This window comes from Mustela putorius, unplaced genomic scaffold, assembly GCF_011764305.1.
Source record: "Mustela putorius furo isolate JIRA1106 unplaced genomic scaffold, ASM1176430v1.1 tig00000842_pilon_pilon_pilon, whole genome shotgun sequence".
Taxonomy (NCBI): Eukaryota; Metazoa; Chordata; class Mammalia; order Carnivora; family Mustelidae; genus Mustela; species Mustela putorius.
In genome coordinates, this window is record NW_025421493.1 from 1461955 (window position 1) to 1472700 (window position 10746).

A 10746-nucleotide genomic window follows, 5' to 3' on the forward strand; every position below is an offset into this window, starting at 1 on the left:
AGCAAAGAAAATTATCAACAAAGTAAAAATGCAAAAAATGGGCAAAGACGAGAGTAGATATTTCTCAAAAGAAGACATACAAATGGCAAACAGGTATATGAAAAAGGTCTTAATATCAGTAATCATAAGGGAAGTGCAAATCAAAACCTCAATGAGGTATTATCTCCCATCCTTTAGGATGACTATTATCAAAAATAAAGTAAAATGATATAAAATAAATTAAATTAAATATAAAAGGATAACAAGTGTGGACAAGGATGTGGAGAAAAGGGGAGCTTTCTATACTATTGGTAAGAATGCAAATTGATGCAGCCACTATTTAAAACAATATGGTAGGCCAAAGGTCTTTTTTTTTTTTTAGTGTTTTGCCATGAATTTTTTGTCTCATCTAATAAAATTACTTTTTAAATTATAGATTTCAAGCTAGCATTTCAAACACATATTTGAAAAAAATGTAAATATCTTTCCCCTTGTAATTTATATCCTTTTCCAGGGCTTTGAAATAGCAATTGCACTGCCAGCTGGGGTTTCTTCTCTTTGATATGCTGATTCTATCAAACACATGAGAATTATGTAAGTTCTGAGTTTTTTCCTCTGGAACCCAACTCCAAAACTGGAGCTAGACTGGCAACACTGACCTCAAGGTTTTCAATCTGCACAAGAAGCAACTGATACAAACTAGAGAAAATGTTATATAACAAAGTATTTAAGTTCTGGATCACTCCTCCCCCCGAAAAAAAGAATCTGGATCCGAATTTATGCCTCTAGTTATAGATTCTTTATTTCCTCATAATGCTTTAATTAAATAAAATTATAATACTATATATCATATATTATATATACCACCTACATATATACACCACCTGCATATATAACAGAGGTACATTACCTTAATTTAATTAAAGAAACATGATGATCAATAACGAGGATTAAGAGTAGCAAGGTGAAAATCTCTCCATTTAGTTTTTAGAAGAAATTGAAAAAAAAAAAACATGATGATTGGTTGACAGATTCTACATATTCCTTCTACAAATTTATTTATACTTTATATTGATCCCATGTATAACAAGCCTTCTTTTACTACATGTATGAAATATTTGAAACGCAAAGAAAAGTTCAAAATCAATTACATAGAAAAGTCTGCAGGATCCTTTCCAATGAAATTAACAGGCAGGATCTTCCCAATGCTAGTGTGTATTTTGATGGCAGCATGGGACCAATCAGAATAGTGTTTTTCAAAAGCTTCTGCTGATGAAAATGTTTCTTTGGGTTTCTTATAATGACTCTGAGCTATGTTGGCTGTTTCAGGTCACTCAGCTCCCAAACCTGCCAAAAGATCAATTACCCTGTTAAGGTCCTCTGAGTTAGGTCTTTTTTCTGACATAAGTCTACACAAATAGCCCAAGAACTTTAGTTTCCGGTAGCATAGCTCCATAAATCCACAGTGTGGGCAAAGTTTGAGTCTATCTCTGTCCAGTCACAACAACCTTCTATCCTCTGAAGTACCTCCAAGACAGCAGTCCAGAGCACCATGTGGAACAGACTTCTAAGAGCATCAGTTCCTACACATAGTTGTGCAGCAGCTCTTGGGCATGCTGAGCCACCTCCCACAGGCTCTACGGGAAGAGGAACAAGGTGCACTGGTGAGAAAACAAGTAAATGCACAGATCTAACAGGGTAATTTCTTGCCTCTGTGTCAATTCAAACTTTCACATGTCTACGGGCTTTTGGAGGATCAATCCATTCCAGCTGTTCACTGGCTGGCGGAAAAAGTGAGCCAGTTGGCACCATCCCCAGAACCAAAGCTGACAACATACTGAGACAACAAGGCATCCAGTTCATTATATTGTACCAGGGCATCTTCAAATTGCTGCAGCATATCAAATACAAAGGCAAGTTCCTCCCAAACCATGAAATACTCACAAAAGCTCCAGCCTGGCTCAGTCCCCCTCTCCCTCAAAGTTCTCAGGTCATCCTCAAACTTGCCTAGGTCTTTGGTAAAAGACATAGGAAACAATGTCCTGAGTTTGGTAAAGAAGATATTCCAAGGATTCCTGAGTTCAAGAAGAGCTCTTTAAGGGGTTGGAGAGCATGACACACTGGTCACTTTGTTTATTACAAAAATTGTTTCTTATTTTGTCCACAATAGAAGTTCAGGAAAGGATGTTGGTTTGTTTTTTGTGTTTTATTTTCTTGCACCACGTTCTTTTTTAAAATTTTATTTAAATTCAATTAACCAACATATAGTACATCTCCAGTTTTTGATGTACAGTTCAATGATTCATCAGCTGCATATAACACCCAGAGCTCATCAGATCATGTGACTTCCTCCTTAATGCCCATCACCTAGTTACTCCTTCCCCCCACCAACCTCCCCTTTCCACAACTCTTAATTTGTTTCCTGGAGTCAAGAGTCTCTCATGGTTTGCTCTCTTTCTCTGATTTCTTCCAAGTTTTCAGCCACCACTATTAACCAGTCCACGGATCTTCAGTCTTTCACAACTTTCTGCCACTTGGTGAGGTCATCTTTTACTGTAGCTTTACACAGCAGTATCACAACATTCCATCAAATAGATATGAAGAAAGGGGAAAGTAAGAGGGACTTTGTTCCCTTCCTGGAGCAGCAGTTTCTCCTTCAATTGAACAAAGTTAGATTCTAGGTGAATCATCTTTTGAAGCCCAGCCAAGGTACCTTCTCCATTCCATCTGTTCTCTTGGAAGCTGCTGGCAAAGTATTGGATAAATAGAGGTGAATCAGCTCTGATCTACAACACAGGTGACAACGGGTTTTTTTTTTCCATAGTGTAGGTCACTGGCAGCAGCGGCTCCTCAGGGGCACCCATGGAACAACACTGGCCTCCAGGCCAGCCCAAGCACTGCAGCAGGGACACCCATCAGGCTGCATGAGGCAGTTCCCTAGCCAGCTGCCCTATATGGCCAGTCAGCCCAACCACTTTCCACCATGATTTTTCTATTATTTTAAAAAAATCAATATTGTCAATATTTTCTTCTAAAGCTTCTGTATTTTGTATTATATTTAAAAATGTCCTTTTCACACCTTGATTATAAACAAATCCAGGGCACCTGGGTGGCTCAGTGGATTAAAGCCTCTGCCTTCGGCTCAGGTCTTGATCCCAGCATCCTGGGATAGAGCCCCTCATTGGGCTCTCTGCTCAGCAGGGAGCCTGCTTCCCTTCCTCTCTCTCTGCCTGCATCTCTGCCTACTTGTGATCTCTGTCTGTCAGATAAATAGATAAAATTTTTAAAAAATAAAAAAAAACAAATCCTTTTCTATGGTACAAATAATTTTAAGGGCTTTATTTGGGGGGGGGGTTGGAATAGGAATTATAGAAATGCCTCCAAAATAAATATCTGGTCTTAAGAAACAAATATAAAGCAAACACAGAGGACCAACTCTATTCAATAAACACACAAATGAAATGTTTTACAGATGAACACTCACTAGGAAGAACAGAAAATACTTTATGGTCATAGCTCATATTATGGACAAAAAGATGATTCTTTGAAACCAAAAGAGATATAAAATAAAATGTATAGATAAAAAGATAACTATTTTAGTAGCCTGTTGAACAACCAGGACCTTTAAAAAGTGTACGTGGGCTGTGTGGAGAGAATGACATAACTCCAAAAGGCAATAAATCAATAAATTCAGCACTGAATCATTGCAATGAACAGCTAACACAATATGTGAAGCTGTTGATAATGATCGATGTAAACCTGAAAGAAATAAAAAGACAAGTAATAGTACGAGTTTGTCAAAAACAAATCATATGAAACTATAATTCAATCATTCCTTCAAGAGGATAAGTTTAGTACTTTAAAAAAGAAAAAGTTGGTGGAGATGTGGCCTAGCAAAAATGTTGTAAAAGGATAAATTAGAAGGAAGTGTCATAAGATGAATAGTTTAGATACAGAACTAGTTAAAAAAATTGAGCAAAAAAGTTGTTGCTGACAGTTCAATTCTGCATTGGGTGAAGGTGTCAGGTAGTCCTTTAGGGGTCCACTCTGAGTTCCGTACAATTCAATATTTTCATTTACTACTTAAGGACTAGAAGGTAGAGAATGCTTATTAAAATTTTCAGGTGTTCCTGAACATTGCAGGATAGGCATAAAAATAGACTACAAGCAGAATAAAATTTTTAAATGGGCAAAAATCAATAAAATAAGATTTGATAAAGCATTCATAAATGTAATGTGATTCACAAAGGAAAGAAGAATCAAATGCACCAAAGCAAAATGAAATCACAAGAGTCTGAGGGTTATAGTGGAAAGTAAAATGAACATGTATCAGCAACATAACCATAAACTCCAAAGGTCAGTGCTAATCAAGTTACAAAAATGAATTTTTCTTAATAGGAAAAAAAAAAGGAAGAAAGGTTATGCCAGTCTATAAGCACTTCAGTATGTCCAAAGCATCAACCTTTTGGATTGACAGATAGTAGGGCACAGAGAATTAACTGGAAAATCAAAATAATTCATGTAGGAAGAAGTAAGACTAGCATAAAACAAAGATAAATGGAGATGAGTAAGGAAAGAAAGTAAAGTAGATATAGTTGGTCAGACAAAAAGTGAGGAAAAGGAACAGGCAGGAAAAGATAAAGGAGGGAAAGAGAAACCAGAGAAAGAGAATGGAGAGGGAAGAGCAAGAGAGACAGGGAAAAGGTAGGAAAAACTTTTAAAAGGGATTAAGGAGGACAATAGGAGAAGGTCTTCGAATGAAATTTGTCTTATGAATTCACTTCACAAAGGAGTTATACAGAAAACTGGTGGTGAGTGTCCTAATTAATATTTTAATTAGAATGTTTCCAAGAGACACACTTGCAGTAATTCAGGTCCATAGTCAAATATGATCTTCAGATCAGTAAAGAAATTGGATTTTAGAGAACATATTTTTAAAAAGGACCAGTGTCTCTTAAGAAATCTGGGGGTAAAATTAGAGCTAAGAGAATAGGGAAAACACAACAGTTATTTTTTAAAAATTGAAAATTCTAAAGCAATATAAACTATTCAGGAGCATGTCCACAGAGAAAACATGCAGAGTCATAAATTTTCCTTCATAAATCATGCTTGTCATTTATCTGATTTTAGAAATAAAATATGGCCAAAAGAAAATTTGAAAGTTATTGGGAAATACTTTTGTAAATAACATCATCTATAACCTCACCATCATCTTCGATGTATGTACTTGACTCCATTACCAAGATATAACTTTTTAAAATTAGTATAAGTTTGTACATGTGGTTGCACATTTGCATTTTTATTACCTGTTACATTATTATCTTTCCAGGAAGTGACTGATTTTGAAAACATAACTATTGGGCGCCTGGGTGGCTCAGTGGGTTAAGCCGCTGCCTTCGGCTCAGGTCATGATCTCAGAGTCCTGGGATCGAGTCCCACATCGGGCTCTCTGCTCAGCAGGGAGCCTGCTTCCCTTTCTCTCTCTCTGTCAGCCTCTCTACCTACCTGTTATCTCTCTCTGTCAAATAAATAAATAAAATCTTTAAAAAAAAAAAGAAAACATAACTATTAATAGCTGCATTATATTCCATTTTTGGATGTATATAAACATCTACCTGTTGGTAGATATTTAATTATCCAACTTTGTATCATTATAAATCATGCTGCTATGGGATTTTTTGTCTATATATAGTTTGATTTTTCTTAGGATACATTCTCAAAACTCATAATGTGAACGTTTTATGGCTTCATGAATGTTGTGTGTTATATATACATATGTGTATACACATACACAGAGATTGCCCTTCAGAAAGGATACTTGAATTCCTCCCAATATATGAAAATATTCATCTCACTGTATCCATACCAGTACTACATGAGAAATCTTACTGAAGTTACATTTAATTACTATATTTGATGTTAATTTCTTTTGTGAACTGTTTTGTTTACATGTTTTGCCAGCAAAGTGTCATCCTTGTTACATTCTTGTTAGTTAATTATATCAAGAACCTTAATTTTGGTCATATTTATTGGAAATGTTTTTAACTTGTTTTATGACTATGCTATTTTTATTATTTTTGTTGTATAGAAAATACAACATATACGTAAATACATTAAACTCTTACTTGATGATTTAATTGCTTTTATGAATTAGAAGTTCTTCCCCATCTAGTTATCAGTTATATTTTTATTTATTTTATTTATTATATATTTATATATTATATATTTATTATATATTTTATTCCAGCCATTTATGATTTCATTTTTTTCACTTAGCTAATGAATTAATCTAGAGTTTATTTCAGTGCATGATGTGAGGTGAGGCTTCTTTTTCAAATAATCAATTTTCTCAACATTATAAAGTAACCTATTTGTTATTCTATTGGTTTGTTATGATCCTATATCATATATCAAGTGGTTTAATAAATTGGGTCTATTGCAAGAATTTGGAATGAAAGGTAAACTAACACTAAAGAGCCAGTGAATGCAAGATAAAGAAGGGGACTTCTGCAAGAAATGCAGAGAGGAATAAGAACAATGGAACAAGCAAAGACAAGGAAACACAATGACTAGAGATGAGCAAGCAAAACATCTGATTAAATGTGATGGTTTCCATTGCTTGATAGGAGACTGAAATTACACAAAGGAAAAAAGGAAGAAAGGACTTGAAGAAATTTATATGTGTGGGGCTGGGTAGGAGGGGCACAAAAGAATACCCACTGGAAGAGATAGATGGATCTCACTGCACAGATCTTCCTCTACTTAAAACAGTGTTAGATCCTGATAAACCTATCATAAGTTGAAATTATAATTTCAAAAATGCATTTAATACACCTAACCTACCAAACATGATAGCTTAGTCTAGCTTACTTTAAAGGTTCTCAGAACACTTAGATTTTCCTACAGTAGGGCAAAATCATTTAACACAAATCCTATTTTATAATAAAATATTAAATATGTAATTTATTAAATACTGTACTGAAAGTAAAAAACAGAATGGATTTATGGATCCAAAATGACTATTAAGAGTATTGGTCATTTATCCTCATGATCACATGGCTAACTGGAAGCTGTGGCTCACTGCTGCTGCCCAGGATCTCAAGAGAGAATTGTATCACTAGCCTGGGAAAAGATCAAAATTCCAAGTATGGTTTCTACTGACTGCACATTTCTTTTGCACCATCATAAAGTCAAAAAATCATACATCAAACCATCCTAAGTTGGGGACCATATTTATGTGGAACCTGCCCATGTGCAAAAAGTAGGCAGGAAAGGAACTAGCTCTCAGAAGGAGAGCAGTAACACAGAATTTGAAGCAGGTCAAAGACACAGAAAGGGCACTTGGGTGGCCCAATCAGTTAAACATCTGCCTTGAGCTCAGGTCATGATCCCAGGGTCCTGTGATCAAGTCCTGCAGGAGCTTGTTTCTTCCTGGGCATCTCCCCCTGCTCCTGTGCTCTCTCTCTCTCTCTCAAATAAATAAGTAAAATCATTAAAAACAGATACAGAATGAAATGTATAAGAAAGCAAAAAGAATGTGGTAAAGAAAGTGATAAAAGCTAAAGGTCAAGATTTTTTAAAAGTACAATCAGGAGAATTTTGTACAAAGAATCATCAAAGAGAGATTGTACTCATAAAGTAAAAATTAATTGATGGACCTATGAGGACATTAAAAAAATTAAGAAGCAACAAGGAATAGAGTAAGACAAGGCTGAGGAAGTCTTGCAGAATGTTTTAAAAACAAACGGGGATTTATAATTCTGATGCAGCAGAAAAGAACTCTGCTCAAAAGAATAGCATATATGTGAGGAAACACAGCAGTACATGATCTTTGAATGTGTTAAACAATTTTTTTAACGTGTCAAACATTTTTAGAGTTTATTGCCTAAGCTTAGTATATAAAAAGTAGTCAAGTTATAGCTACAAAATGTATCATAGAGTCTTGTTAAAAGGAAAGGGAATTAAAAGGGTACAATAATCAGGGTCTTGAGGATTAAGCCCCACTGGGGGGAAAATGGAAATTCCAAAGCCTAAAAATTAATTAAAATAATGAAGAGAAAAATGTCACTAAAAAGGATAAAGTATATTTTTCATTCTTCATTCAATAAATGTATGTACAGGGCCTACCATATTAAATGGTGGAGGGAATATAAAATAAATATTATCTCTGCCCTCAAAGATGTCCCACCTAGTGTAGAAAATAAAATAGTATATAAAATATTCAGATGTTATGGGATATATGTTATATTTAATTATGTACAATCTGCTATAGAAGCAATGAAAAGGAAATGTCTAACTTTGTGGGAGTTGAGGTGAGGAAGTAGTTCAGGAGGAGAGGATAATTAGAAATTATTTTATAAAGGAGGTGACCTTTGAGCTGAATCTTAAAGGCTACGTAGAATTTGGTCAGTTAGTCCAAAGAAGAAAAAAGGCATGGAGATGTGAGGATAGTTACTACACTTGGAGTATAGAAAGCAATTAAGTGTGGCTGTATCATAGGATGCATAAAGAATTTTGTAGAAAATGAGGCCAAAAAGGAAATCAGGTAGCGTGTCTTTAAAACCATGCCAAAGACAATGGGAAGCCATCAGAGATTCTTAAGCAGGAGAGAGAAATGATAAAATTTACCTTTTTGGAAAGCCATGAAAGTTTTGATTGGAAGGAGGAAAGACTGGATTTAGGGAATTATATAAAAAAGCTTTTACAATAGCTTATGTAAGACATTATGAAGACATGGAATAATAAAGTGATAGCAGAGAAGGATTAAAATATTGGATTTGAGACATTTTAAAAAGTATAATTATCAAGACTGGGTAATTGGCTATGAAATGTCAGAGTAGAAGAATTCAGAAATAATGTCAGGGTTTCTGGCTTGCACTGGATGTAAGAGATTGGGTACACTGGAAAAGGACCAGGTTTACAGAAGATTGTGAGCTTGCGTAGGGATAGGAATCTAAAGGACCTCTGAAATATTCAGTGGAAATACAGAAAGAGCTAGATACATCCACTGCAAGCTCAGTAGAGAGCCCCGAGATGGAAAGATAAATTTAGGACTAGAGGTACAAAAAGAGAAAGATGAGTGTGTTCAAGCTTGTTAAGAGAGAGAGGTGACAAGATCTGTAAATTATAGGAAAGAAGACAGTAAAATAAATGTTTCAAGAAAACAATGAAAATAGCAGCAATGTCCACAATAGCCAAACTGTAGAAAGAGCTAGTTGCCAACAGAGAAATTGATAAAGAAAATGTGGGATATATATATGATGGAATATTACTCAGCCATCAGAAAGGATAATTACCATTTACATAGACATGGATGGAACTGGAGGGTATTATGCTAAGTGAAATAAGTCAAACAGAGAAAGACAATTATCACATGGTTTCACTCATATGTGGAATATAAGAAAAGTGCAGAGGATCATAGGAGAAGGGAGAGAAAACTGAATGGGAAGTCATCAGAGAGAGAGAAAAAAACCATGAGAGACTCTTAACTATAATAAACAAACTGAGAGTTGTTGGAGGGGAGGTGGGTGAGGGAGTGGGGTAACTGGGTGGTGAGCATTAAGGAGGGCACATGATGTGATGAGCAATGGGTATTATTTGGAACTGATAAATTATCAAAAACTATGTCTAAAACTGATAATGTACTGTATGTTATCTAATTGAATTTAAATTAAAAATATTTTTAAAGCAATGAAAAATGAGTATACAGAATTTATGGAACATGAATAGGCTATATAGAAATTCTAGTTTTTCCACAGAATATCAAAGGAAGAGAAGTCCTTCTTATTTTAAAAGAAGCTTTGACAATAAAATGAAATAAAAGATGCCAACATATAAGTTAATTATCTGAGGCCACATAAACACTATACTGACAGAATTTAAATTGTGGATTTCTGGTTCCAAACTTCATGGTTTGTTTTGGTTTTCTGCATGAAAGTGTTGCCTATTTGTTGTCTAATTATGTCAAAGAGTCTGTTCCAGACAATTAAAATCAAATTCTATTTTTTAAAAAAGATGCTTATTTGTTTTTGCAATATCAAATACCAAGTGCTAAAGTTTTTCTAATGAACTACTCTTAAATTCACCTATCCCCTCTCCTGGAATTTATTTTCACCATCTGCCAGCAGCAGACCCTTCCCGAGTAAATCTTTCTTAATTTATTTTTCTTATGCTCAAAAATTACAGACTCAGTGAAAGAGGGTGGAGCATAGCTGCTATGAGCTATTACAATGAGTGACAAGGCCCAAAAATGGAAGCATAAATTTTGGCAAACTCCTTCAGCAACTACATACTCCTAAGGATGGCAGGAACCAACCTAGAATTCTCCAACCAGGACTTTTTCTTTTCTCCTTTTTTGGAGAGTGACCAAGTTCTGATACAAATATAAAAGTGTTGGAAATGCAATAAAAATATTGAAAAGAAAGGGCTTTTTTAGGATTTGCCTGGAAAAAAAAAAGAAATGTCTTGTAGGATTCTGCTTACACAACAAGTAAGACTCAAGGTCACGGGCTTAGAGAGTTAGAGACTGGATTTAGGGCAATTGTAGTCTTTCACATGCTATGGAAGATGCCATAATTCGAATGGCTCTACTCCCTGCAATTCAGTTTTATTGTTCACCAAATTGTAACCCCATTAAATTAACATGACTATGACACAAAAAGGACTGATATAAAATTTAAAAGACTTTAAATCAAACTAAGAAAATCAACCAGATATTGCCCCAGATTTGAATTATATTTTCTCTGATTCCAAAATTATAACCTTCCC

General features: G+C 34.9%; 1 pseudogene; it reads right to left on the reverse strand.

Annotated features, from left to right (window-relative positions):
* Positions 1-1126: 1126 nt before the first annotated feature.
* LOC101670227 lies at positions 1127-2843 on the reverse strand (annotated as a pseudogene).
* Positions 2844-10746: the final 7903 nt, after the last annotated feature.